The sequence below is a fragment of the Canis lupus genome, chromosome 12 (genome assembly GCF_048164855.1).
Source record: "Canis lupus baileyi chromosome 12, mCanLup2.hap1, whole genome shotgun sequence".
NCBI classification, from domain to species: domain Eukaryota; kingdom Metazoa; phylum Chordata; class Mammalia; order Carnivora; family Canidae; genus Canis; species Canis lupus.
Window position 1 is genome coordinate 40,097,554 of NC_132849.1, and position 13,117 is coordinate 40,110,670.

The 13,117-nt window shown below is 47.0% G+C and overlaps 2 long non-coding RNA genes across 4 annotated transcripts in view; one reads left to right on the plus strand and one right to left on the minus strand.

The window, feature by feature from the left end:
* The window catches only part of LOC140601553 (uncharacterized), a 45,002-nt gene that overhangs the window by 8,725 nt on the left and 23,160 nt on the right, over nucleotides 1-13,117 (plus strand). The window contains exon 3 of one of the 2 annotated variants that reach the window (XR_012004558.1): nucleotides 1,409-1,763. The exons of the other annotated variant lie outside the window; for it this stretch is intronic. This is a non-coding gene — a long non-coding RNA (uncharacterized lncRNA). Of the gene's footprint in view, nucleotides 1-1,408; nucleotides 1,764-13,117 lie in introns of those variants that run through there. 2 annotated transcript variants of the gene reach the window in all.
* LOC140600713 (uncharacterized) lies at nucleotides 1,948-7,218 on the minus strand. 2 transcript variants are annotated; one of them, XR_012003876.1, is made up of 4 exons: nucleotides 6,901-7,218; nucleotides 6,589-6,755; nucleotides 4,224-4,325; nucleotides 1,948-2,217 (listed from the first exon to the last, which is right to left on the minus strand). It is a non-coding gene; the product is annotated as an uncharacterized lncRNA (long non-coding RNA). The 2 variants fall into 2 exon arrangements; XR_012003875.1 differs by lacking the exon at nucleotides 1,948-2,217 and having other exon boundaries at nucleotides 4,137-4,325.

Here is a 13,117-nt window from a genome sequence, read left to right on the forward strand (position 1 = left end):
ATTAGTTTCATGCAGAGGCAGCCTAGAGAAAGAACAAAATACAAAAGAAAGGAATTAAGTGCTAGTCCTAGACAGAAACTCAATGACCAGGTGAAAAAAGGCTAAAAGCTCTTAGAATAGTCAAGAATTGGGGTGTGATCAGAAAAAAACAAAAGAAGCACACCCAGGACAAAGCAAGGCCACGCCTCTCATTGTAGGACACCTATTGCCAAGAGCCCAATACTTCTGTGGCATCAGTTAAAGTCTTGTGAGTGTTAGTTCAATGAAGGGGCAGGTAAAGGCAGGGTCTGGTAGAGGAGACTCAAGCATAAACTCCTACCTGTGGGCAACTGTATGAGGACCTAGGAGATGGGAAGGGAGATTCGAGAATGGGTCACCACATTTGCCTGGCCTTTGCCCCACCTGAAGAAAGCAGTGTTGGTCATTCCTATGGGAAAGCTAGGATACACCTGACGCCACCATGGATCATCAGCACATCCTAAGTGCCTCCTCTGTGGGGGTCACCATAATGAACCCTGTGGGGAAGGTCAGGCACACAGAGCAACATAGAGCAAGAAAGCCTCAGAGGGATTTTTGCTGTATATTGTCATTCTAGAAGAGGAGAAACTGAGGCCTGTGGGCAGGAGGGATTTACCTAGGATCACTCAGGACTTGGAATGCCAGGAGGAGGGGTGTGTGCCTTATTTGCTAGGCCCTGGAGGTTCTGAGCAGGTCTGTGAACTTATGAAGCAGTGTTGGGATGACACTAGCAGCCCCAGGCAGGGCAGGGGGTGGATACCAGGTAGGAGGCCACTGCTATCCTTGGGGCTGGAGGTGATAAGGGGGTGACAGTGGATGGTGTAGAGGGAGGAATAAAGATAAGCGGGAGGTTTTGAGTCATACAAATGGAAGAAAGGTGGCATCTGCAGAAAGGAGGAAGTCAGGATGGGGAGCACGTCTAGAGTGAGGGAGGTGGGGAGCTGTGCTCAGTTTTAGAGATAAACCATGGGATCTCTGTTCTCTTCTCCCGAGAAGGCAGAAGGCAAGGGAACACATGGAGAGAGAGCCCTAGATGGTTGTCTAGTGTGCTAGTGGGCTGGAGCCCTCCTCCTGGGTTGAAATTTCAAGCCAGTATCCCCAGAACCCCCAGAGAGGATCCTCTAGCCATCCAGCCTGTGGTGGATGTGCAGATGGCCCAAAGGGTACCCAGGGCTTTCCTGAGAGGGAACAGGAGTAACCCCAAGGGCTTATGGGGGCTCCCTCTTGAACTCTAAAGTAAGAATCAGGCAGAGAGACAGGGAGGATACTCCTGCCTGGTCTAGAGTCATGGTCAAAGGCATGAGCGAAATTCAGAGCCAAACAAAGGGGAAGCCCAGGTATCAGATGTCCTGTCTCATTCCTGACTCATCATTTTGTGCATTTTGTCCAGATCTCAACTTGCTGCTTCTCAAGCAATCATCCTGAGCTAATCTAGAAAAGATGTTGACACACCCTCCCAACCCCTGCTGCTCATGATCATCCGAGACTCTACGATTATTTAAAGTAATAATGAAAAGCAAAACAGGAAATTCTTATCCGTTTTGGCAGGAAATTCTTTAGCTGCGTGGAAGGTGCTGCTCTGGGGGTCTGTGCCCTCCAGGAACTGTTTGGAAATGATTTATGGTTCAAGATGGCGCCAGTCCTTCCTCAACCCACCACTGTAGACAAGGGAGGGATAAGCTGGACCCTGGGAAGCAAGGCCTGCATTATCTCGGAATGTGCATTTCTGTTGATAACATGTTCATTGTCTCCACTAATAAGTTATGGTCCTGTTTTTGTCTTGCCTCTGGAATGGGATGTGTCAAATTCAGGCAAAATAAGGATGTTCCATTTCAAATTTGAAAAGTTTAATTCCTTAGTATGTATTATTTTATGAGTAATCCAAGATAATAAGACTTAGGGGAGACGGCTTACATTTATTGAGAACACATGAGTTCCACATACTGCGACAGACCCTTTATACATGTCATGTTATCTTCTCTAATTGTTCCCCCACCTCACAGATGTAAAAACTGAGGTTCACCGAGGTTAAGTAGTCTGGTGTAAGTCACATAAGTAGGAAAGCTTGGAATGAGGAGAACAAAGTTTTCAGTAGACTCTGAAATACCTGAAGGCCTGGGCCAGGTCAGCCATGGTGGCCAGGACACCACCGTGTTCACAGCATCTGGCAGAGTGCCTGGAATATAGCAGCTTCAACCCCTAAAAGTAATTTTTTAAAAATATTTTTATTTATTTATTCATGAGACACAGAGAGAGAGAGAGAGAGAGAGAGAGAGGTAGAGACACAGGCAGAGGGAGAAGCAGGCTCCCTGCAGGGAGCCTCATGTGGGATTTGATCCTGGGACACTGAGATCATGCCCTGAGCTGAAGGCAGATGCCCAACTGCTGATCAACCCAGGCGTCCCCAAAAGTAGTTTTTGAATGAAAGAATTAAGGCGTGAGGGACATGGGGATGCTGATTATCTGGGTTTTGCTGTTGCCTATGCCGAGGCAACCTTGTTCTGTTCCCATAAGGTCTTTTGATTATTTTTAGTATACATAGCACCAAAGAGAACACATCTCATTAAAATTTTGAAGGATCATTGGTTTTTACTGAGGGCTGGGGTTATAGGCAGAACTGGGTCCCTTCCAAAATTCACATATTGAAGTGTAACCCCCAGTACCTCAGAATAGGACTGTATTTGGAGAAATGGTTTTGAGGAGGCAATTAAGGATAAATGAGATCATTAGTCCTAATTCAATGTGACTGCTGTTTTGATAAAAAGAAGCAATCGGGGGCAGCCCCGGTGGCGCAGTGGTTTAGCGCCGCCTGCAGCCCAGGGCATGATCCTGGAAACCCTGGATCGAGTCCCACATCAGGCTCTCTGTATGATGCCTGCTTCTCCCTCTGCCTGTGTCTCTGCCTCTCTCTCTCTCTCTGACTCTATGAATAAATAAATAAAATCTTAAAAAAAAAAAAAAAGAAGCAATCAGGATGGAGAGACATACAAAGACCCCATGGAGATACATGGAGAAGGTAAGCCAAGGAGAAAGGTCTTAGAATAAACAATTCTCCCTGGATCTTGGACTTGTAGCTCTAGGACTCTTAGGATAGAATTTCTGTTGTTTTGGTCACCCAGTTACCCCCAGCAAACTCATCCAGTTGGTCTCTCTCTGTGTCTCATTACCTACTGGGCCTTATGTCCATCCACCTGCCTTCTTCATAGACCCTCCACACACACACACCCCTCCCATCGTCTGGACAATTTGTTGCTTATGGTCAGAAGATCTACATCCCAGTAGTAGGGCTGTTATAAACCGGCAGGCTCTACTCTCTCAGTCGATTTCTTCATCCATAATTGTTTGGCTGGCAAAGGTTTTGTTTTTAACTGACTTTTAAATGTCTCCCTTTTAAAGGGCATACATTTTCCAGGTCACATTATTAGGCAGTGTGCCTATTGTCTTATAACTGTCTGCTTTACTCGCCTACATTCGCGTCTGAACCGCTTCTGGCTCCAACAGCCTAGTTATGGGATTCTAGGATGGTTTAGCAGGCAGCTTTCCCTGTGCTTGGCCTCCTATCCAGGAGGTTTCTCACAGCCAGTGCAGGGCCTGCCACTGTGAGGCCTCCTCCGTGGCCAGTGCTTCGTACCTGGTGTCCTGCCACCTTGTCTGTTTTCACATCTCTGATGTACTTCAAATTTCCACCTTTATGAACTTGGGACTACTCACCCTTGTTTTTATACCTTGGCCAGCATTGACTGGTTTGTAGGTTTTCCACAGGTCTGACTGACCTTAGCTATTCCATATTGATCCAATCATTTATTCATCCATTCAACAAATATTTATTGCTGGCTTTCCAGTATGCCTTTCTCACTATTACCTTCTGTGCTGCTAGCGTATTTATGGCATGTCTAAGAATATACAATTCTTTTTTCTTTAAGATTTTGTTTATTTATTCATGAGAGACAGAGAGGCAGAGACATAGGCAGAGGGAAAAGCAGGCTCCCCATAGGGAGCTCGATGTGGGACTTGATCCCAGGACCCCGGGATCAGGTCTTGAATCAAAGGCAGGTGCTCAACCACTGAGCCACTCAGGCATCCCAGAATTTATAATTCTTTATAACGTGTCTAAGATTTTTATTTATCCCTTTAATTCACTGAGGCAGACCCTGGGAGGGCATTATATACCCATTTTACAGATGTGGGAATGGAGGCTTACAGACCTTGAATTACTTGCCCAGTCACGTGACTAATAGCAGCAGAGCCACAGCTATTCCCCAATCTTCTGGCTCCATCTTTTCAAGACACCTGTTTGCTTCTAACTCCTGCCAGATGGAAGGGGGAGAGCTTTGTTGGCTTTGGAGTTCCTAAACTCTAAGAGAAGACACACTAAAGAAGAATTGTGGGCCTAAGCTCGTGAAGCTACTATTGAACCAAGTGGGCCTAGGATGGGGGAGGCTGGGTATGATGCAGTGTCAAAGGGGGAATCTGTGGATGTGGGTTCCATAGAGATGTGGCCAAGTGGGAGGGGAAGAAACCTGGGGAATATTCGAGCAAGCCCGAGCACATGCTGCAGGCCTGAGTGCTTCCCACCCACGCAGCATTTAGGAGAGGCCTGGCCTGGGGCCTTGGCTCTTAGGAGCTATATTTGTCAGGAGCTGAGGATTTTTTTTTTTTTATTTTTATTTTTTTAGGAGCTGAGGATTTAACAGTGAAATCTTGACTCTGAGTTGGAGAGCAGAGAGCTGGAAGGTCAAGTGACCAGAAGGCTCTAGATAGTGGTGGAAACTAAGCAAGAGCATGAAATGAGGACTAGCATGGAGACTGAGATGTTAGGCCTGCACTAAATTCACTGAACAGCTGAGAATGTGTTTCCATAATTCTTAAATCCAGGTGTTCTTTGTGCATCAAGATACTTCTTGGTGGCCTAAAAATTGGTCTACAGAGTGAATTCATTCTCCTTTTCAAGTCAGCCTTTCTACCTCTTCCAGGATTCTGATCAATTTGTTCAGCTTTACCTGGGACCTTCCTTGTTTTAGCACTGAAAGCACCACATCCTAGTTAACTCCTCAGTTCTGGGCAAACCGAGATGGTAGGTCACCCTAAAGATCTTTCCCTCTACTGACTCCTTCCTGACCTGTGAACAGGCCCATGACTCCTCTTCATTAAACAATTCCACTTACCTTTGAGCTCCTATTCCACTCTCTTTCATCTATGGATCACTAGACTTCATCCACATGGAGTCCATCTCACAATGTCCCCTCACCTTCCAGACAACTCCTGGATCTTCCCTATCAAATTTTCCCAGCCCTCATTCTTGATAACCACTGGGTGTTGGGATCCCATTTTCTCCTCCCAGCTTTGAAGCTGCTGCTTCTCTGTCTCAGATCAATCCTTCGGGCAGGCCGAGAGGTTTTCACTTTAGCAGGTTTTCATGAGAGTTGGCCCTGCTTGGCTTGAGCGCACAACTTTTGAAGTTCAGCTGCTACATGAAGTAAGGAGGAGGAGGCCTTATCATCCAACCTGGGAATGGAATACTTCTACCCAAAAGCATAGAGAAGGAAATCTGGGTATATCTTTGGCAAGAATTCTGAGAGTGTTTGGAAATATCCTGTCATTGGCTTGGGAGATGAATTCTCCTCCTTACGGTGGCCTAAGAAGGCTCTCTCTTCATCTGCCTTTGTAACCGTCTCCCCATTCTCCCTGGAAGGTAATCAAGTCCCCAGTTGCCAGGCTCTCACAATGTAGTCAGGACCCTGATCGGGACAGGTGAGAACCAGCTAGTCGAATCCTGAGAGCTCTGTTCATGGGGAAAGTGATTCTCCTAGCTGATAAAGGCCTTTTCACTCATCATGGGCTCATTCATTTTTCCATTGGAATTCAGGGGCAGAGCATGGCCCTCTAGTGAGTGACGATGGTCAGAAACTAATGAGTAGATAGATCACAAGAAATTGCAGACATGAACAAGGTCAACAGCTTGACTGGTCAACCTATTTTTAGTACCAGTGTTACAAGTCTAGAAAGGACTTTGAAGAATAATTAGTCTATTCTTCTTGTCTCTAGTGGAGCTGTATGTAAATAATCTCTAATTTTCTATATTCTAAGTCTTCTTATTTCTCTGGAGAGTTTGTGCCCTTTGCTCCTTAAAAATAAAAATGCAACCCTCCACCCCCCAAAAATCTCCTCCTTCAATCGTCTATTAAGCATTTTTTGTGTGTTTTTAAAAACTATATGGCTGGATATAAAAGAGGTAGAAGGGATATTTTTTACCCTTGAAAAGTCTCCCATTACAGATGGGAAGACAAAGTATACATAGGGATAAAAACTCTTGAAAAGACTTCTTGTTGCTTCTCCTAGCCCTGCCACTTAATGGATGTCAACCTTGGCCAAGTAACTCTGATGTCGCATCGGAAACTTACTCTTTAAGTGTCTCACTTGTCATAACAGTGCTCACATTACAGGGTTGTTCTGGGATCCAGATTAAATGCATGTAAGCAGCCTAGCCTGTATACAGTATATATTAACAAATGTTAGCGATCACTAATAACTTAATTCTTATAAAAGTTCTGGCAATAGAAAGATTATTACCTCTATTTTACAGATGAAGAGCACTGATATTTGTTCAAGGCTAATACTTGGTGGATTTGGGCTTCCAGCTTGGGCTCCTGACTTCCTAGAATCAGCATTTACACATGGCTTGGATGAGTCTACCTCCCTCGTGCAGGGTAATAGTACCCCAACAACACCAAGAGCTTCTAGAAAGTAAAATAGAAGGCTTTAGTGTGCAACTGGTCTGAAAATGAGTGATAGTTATAGAGGTGGAGGTTATGTAGGTCTCTGGGTGTCTGGTGGGCATAGGGGAGTCTCCAGGGGAATGGCTAGCATCAGGCACATGCTCACCTTCCAAGATTTGTCCTTGTCACCATTTGTCTGCCTCAATTTCAAAGGACAGATGAGGCACAAGCTTTGGGTACGGGACGGCTGGCGATCTCTCCCCTAGTGGCCCAAACCTCAGGCTCCCCACACTGCCGTGTGACTCACACAGCCACACCAGGCTAGATTCTTCTCTGACTGTGGCCCTCCAGGGACTCCATTCACTGGGCCTGTGCCAATTTGTCCAGCACGGAACACCAGCAGATCACCCTGGGTAGTGCAGGCAGTTTGGGAGAAAACCACAGGAATAGGAAACCCAAGCCTATCTTCTGGTACCTTACAGTCTGTTTGGCAGACCAAGCAAAGGCCCTTGAGACCCTTAACAAGCAGCTCAGTCTTTTGTGATGAGATGCTGACTTTATGGGTTCAGGGAAGGGAGAGTCACAGTGGACTTGTCATCAACCGGGGCTGAGAAGAAAGAAAAGTGGAGATAGCCAGAGTGGGCTCATCTGCTGGCCACTTTCTGTGGAAGCATGTTGGCAGGCAGCGTGGGGGAGGACAGGGTCTAGAGCCATGCCTTTGCCCCAGAGACACTTTTGGGGGGCGGGGGAAGGTGATTGCTATTTATCAAGTACTTTCTCTGTGCTGGCTCCATTGCAGACATGGCCCAGTTTTATTCTCATGACAACCCTGGGACAGTGGGTTTAATTATCTATAGTTTACAGATGTGGTTCAAAGGCGGGTTCAATTACCTGCCCAGATGATATGCTGCGGAGGCGCTGCTGATGGGCTTGGTGGCCTTGAGAGGTGACTGTTTAATCACATGTAAACATTGTTCTGAATCTTCAGATTGCTCAGCTGGAGGCACTTTTCAATGTTGTCTTTCCAAGGCTGGAATTGCTTAATAGAAACAGGATAGGAAGGCTCTGATACGGTGTTTTGCAAAGTTGTTCCCGAGAACTCTCCAAAACTATTGCACCACTAGAGAAGCAGGATCAGAACAGTTAACAAAACACACACATACTCACACACACACAGCACACACATGGATGCACATAGACTCTCACACACACAAATACACAATATACAAGGCACACATACGGATGCATACAGGCTCTCTTTCTCTCTCTCACACACACATAAGACACACTCACAGATGCACACAAACTCACACACACACACAAGGCACTCATATAAATGCATAGACTCTCACATATATACATACACATGGCACACAGATGCACACAGACTCTCTCTCTTTCACACACACACAAATATACACACACACAAGGCACACACAGATGCACACAAACTCTCACACACATACAAGACACACATAGAGACGCACACAAACTCACACACACACAAGGGGCTCACATAAATGCATAGACTCTCTCTCTCTCTCTCTCTCTCTCTCTCTCACACACACACACGCACACACACGGATGCTAAAGCCCTGTAGACACTGCAGTGCTCCCACTACATACTTTGCAAAAAAATGTTGGATTAGGGCCAGAAACTACAATAACTGAAATAACTTTGAAAAGAAACCCTTGGGGGCAGTGGGAAGAGCCAGAGGAAGGGCATGAGAAGGATTATCTTACTCTTCATGCTTGTTTAATGTTCACAGAGAAAGGGAGCAGACTGAAACTGATCAACTCTCCCATCCCAAATCTGCTTTTTATATTTAAAAAAAAGACTGTGGTTTGAGACACATGAATTTGGTTTTCAAAAGAAATTTTATTTTTGCATTAAAAGAAATTTAGAGGGTTTTTTTTTCAAACTTATCTAGAGAGTTGCGTTTCCTGAGCTGTAAAGAAAAAAAAATTCTTTCCCTTCTTGAAACTTATCTCCTTTTCTTTCAACAATAAGTCATATATTGGGTTATTTTTTTTCCATATCTAGATCAAATGGGACCAACAACAAAGGGAAGTGATGGGACAAGTTGATCTCAAAGGTTAGCCACAGTAGAAAGCAGGTCCTCTAAGAACTGAAGTGGGGTGCCAAGAAAGGGATCTGGGGACAAGGGGAGCCCCATGTGACCCAGATGAGCTGCTCTTATAAAGATGAGGACATTGTACTTAATTAATTACATGAGTATCTATTTAAATCTTCTTTCTTTTCTAGACCCAAATTCCTCCAACTCAAAACTCCATCCCTCACAATACCCACCAATCATGGATTTTGTGTTGCCTAAGTGAGATGGGAAAGAAGAGCCAGGGAACCCAACCGGCTGATGCCGGAGCTCATGCCCACGGTGCTTCCATCATCACTGGGTATAGATGTTGAGCTCCACATGTACAGGGAGGGCTTGATTGCTTTTTCCCTTTTTTTTTTTTAAGTTAATAAACTTTATTTTCAGAAGAGTTTTAGGTTCACAGCAAAACGGAGCAGAAGTGCAGAGTGTTCCTATATACCGCCCATCCCCACAGGGTCATACAGGCTCCCCACTGTCAGCACCCCACACAGCAGGGGTCCATTGTGACTGTGCAGGAGCCCAGCTGATGCATCATTATCATGCAAAGCCCACAGTTTACATTTGGGTTCCCTCTCAGTGTTATATACTCTACGTATGGGTTTTGACTTGTGTGTGTTGACCCTACTTTCTTTTCTTTTCTGATGTGGTTCTATGTGCATGTTTATAAGGCAAAATATTATAATAACTAGATAGTGAGTACGGGAAGATACCAAATCTAGAAGAAATCTGTCTGGACATGTGGGGGGCCAGGGAGATAGAACTCCACTGGTAGGTGCCTGAAGTTGGGTGGACATGAGGGTTTCCCAGGGCCCATTCAGCTCTAAGACCTGCGCTTCTATAAGCTGGCCATCCGTTCTCAGGGACACATCTATGAAGCCATATCCATGGGGGTGCTATGCCCCCATTTTGCCCACTCTGGCCCACAGGGCTTTTATCATAACGATCAGTCGGGATTCATGGTGTCTAGGCTTCTATTTGTTTGATAGTGTCTGTAGAGGATTATTTGTCCCCACACTTTTCAAAGATGATAAAATGAGGACATGGAATAAGATCTGCATCATTTATTATACTTAATTAACTATGCATAACATACAATTATTTATATAACAAACCACATATAATATACAGTATGGCTCTGGTATTAAATATGATTCTTCTTCACTGAGGACCTGGAGGCACTTTAGTCTAGGACGAATGTGCCGCAGATCCACCGATCTGTGTCAGCGAAGACATTGCTAGTGGTTCTGGAAGCCACACTGGGACTCAGGTCTTCCCACTGGTGTCCCCAGAGCTGCCACCAATCCATGGCCACTGGATGTGGAAAGAAGCTAAAGGTGTTCTGATTCCCATCAGATCTTCTTTTGTTGTACCAGTTCTTTGTGATCCACTGATCTTTACAGCCTACAAATCTGCAGTTAAAAAAAAAAAAATCCCCGGGGATCCCTGGGTGGCGCAGCGGTTTGGCGCCTGCCTTTGGCCCAGGGCGCGATCCTGGAGACCCGGGATCGAATCCCACATCAGGCTCCCGGTGCATGGAGCCTGCTTCTCCCTCTGCCTATGTCTCTGCCTCTCTCTCTCTCTGTCTCTCTGTGACTATCATAAATAAATAAAAATTAAAAAAAATTTAAAAAAAAAAAAATCCCCAACTCATCACTAGGGCTTTTATACCAAACGAGGTAACATTTGGGTCTCTATGTGCAATTGTATGGCCTGCTGCTTAAGGACAGGTCTTTAACAGTTTCATTCCTCAGAAAGCATCCTTCCCTCTAATGCTTACTTCTTTCTTTTTTTTTTTTATTTTTATTTATTTATGATAGTCACAGAGAGAGAGAGAGAGAGAGAGAGAGAGGCAGAGACACAGGCAGAGGGAGAAGCAGGCTCCATGCACTGGGAGCCCGACGTGGGATTCGATCCCGGGTCTCCAGGATCGTGCCCTGGGCCAAAGGCGGGCGCTAAACCGCTGCGCCACCCAGGGATCCCTCTTTCTTTTTTTAGAGAGGGAAAGGGGAGAGGCAGAGGGAGAGGAAGAGAGAGAATCCCAATCAGACTCCATGCCCGGCGCAGAGCCCAATGCAGGGCTCGATCTCACGACCCTGAGATCATGACCTGAGCAGAAATCAAGAATTGGACACTTAACCCACTGAGCCACCCAGGCGCCCCTCTAGTGCTTCCTTCTTGAGAAGCCCTGGCTGGAGCTGCAGCCCAGGAAAGAACGCTCTCTCCCTCGACTCTTGATCTCTGTCTCTCTCAGAGCATGTTCCAGAATGCAAGGGATTTTCTTTTGGCAAGAATAGCAGAAATTATAGATTGAGAATGATTTGCAAAATAGTCTCATTCTGCACAGAATGAGGGTCTTGTGGTCCTTCTTATCCTTCACTATTAAACAACCTTCTGGCTGGAGCTGCCTGAGGTGTAATTCTGGGAACATTTTCAGCTTTTCCCATGGTTCCGTGACTCCAGCTTCGCCCACTATTCCAAGTGGCCTGCCAAGTAGGGTCTGGTGCCACACGGCACTTTTTCCCTGGCAGAGCCACTGCTGCTCCTTGTATGGTCGACTCCCCAGTGTCCAGGAGGCCGTCCTCTGATCGGGTTTATCATAGAGCCGTCGGCTGTTCGATCATGCCAACCGGTACACATGGAGCCCCTCTTTGCCAGGCCCTCTGCTGGAGGTTGGGTGCCCGGGAGTTTGGCGTGCAGGAGGCGGGCTAGACAGTGTTCTTGGGTTCGATGCTCTGAAGGGGAAGGGAAGGAGGTGGAGTGGGCGGAGGGGGTGGTCGGGCTCCACGTGGTCAGGAGGGCTCAGCTAAGGCCGAGGAGTTCTGAAGCCGGGATGGCCCATCGGAGCTGTCCCAGGTTGGGACAAGGGGACCAGGCCCTCTGTTTCCTCAAGGACCACTGGAGGACGCAGCTGCCTTGGGACGAGGGTGTGGCCCTGGCCGAGGCAGATTTCTGCAGCCGAGGGCGATTTCCAGAGTCAGCTTGAGCTTGAGGGCTGGCAGCTGGCTGTACTGCCTGCAGCGAGGCAATAAACACTCAAGGGCGCTTTTGGCGGTGGCGCAGCCAGGCCACGGCTGTGTCCATGAGTGGTGTTAAGCCCGCTCCATGCCCTTAAGGAGCCAATGGTCGGGATGTTGGAATTAAGCTAGAATGCAAAAAACGAAAGCTGTAAGGTGGCAGCAGGCAGATGGAGAACCCCAAGCCCTAGAGATCTGTGGGTGGAGGGTTGATGGTGGAGGTAGAGGTGTCACATTTGCTTGGGGAAGGTATTTGCATTGAGTCTTGGAAAATACTGCCTTGAGAAGGTTTGTCATCAGCCAAGGGAGCCTGGTTGAAATGTGGGGTGCACCTAGTGGGCTGCCTCTTCGCAGACTGCTGGGCCTGAATTGCGCACCGAGATTCGGTCCCTGGGGCTGACGAGTGCCATCTGGTCAAGCGCTGCCGTTCAGAGGCTTGTTTTCTCTTTATCTCGAGAAGTTCCAGGAAGTGTGGCTGGGAGGTTCAGGGCTCCTGTTATCTCTGGCCTCACTTCCTGCGGCCACTGGCCATGCCGGGGTATCGAAAGGACAAGCTACATCTGTTCTAGGGCCTGGACAGTGACTCCGCTCAGGCCAAGGAGCACCCACAAGGACTTTCCTGCAGTGAAGTCTAGCTTTTCATTCCTTGGCATGTTCCTGAGGAGTAGGATTTTCTGGAATGAGGGGAATTACTTTGTCCTGCTGAGAAAGCTGTACAGGAATTTAGGAAGCCGATAAGATCCAGAGGAGAAGGCCACATATGAGCAGGTGCAGGCATGGTGGCCTGTCCCAACAAAACACCTGCCTGACCCTGAACCTCCCACCTTCTTATCTGTCGGGTTGCCAGGACCCTCTCCCACTGGACTTCTGCTTCATTCTTAGCTGTGACGTACCTGTGACCAGAGTCGCAGCAGCAGTATCTGATCCCATGATCGCACAAGCAAACTGTTGGTTCCTCAGATCAGCATAGGGAGACTCCAGCTCCGTGGGATGGGACAGACACGAGTGACAAGAGTGATATGTGTGTGCACATGTGCGTGCACATGCCTGTATGCTTGTGTGCATGCGTGCATCGCTGGCCTATGGGGGACAGAAGGCCTGGTCAGGGGAAAGGAGATCCTCTGACCTCCTGGGATGAGAGTGAGGAGGAAAGCAGGAAGAACAGGGATGAAAGAGGCAGTGGCCTAGGAAAAAGGAGACCCGATTTCACCAGTGTCATTGTGCCAATATGTTTGAGATTCTCTCAAAGGTG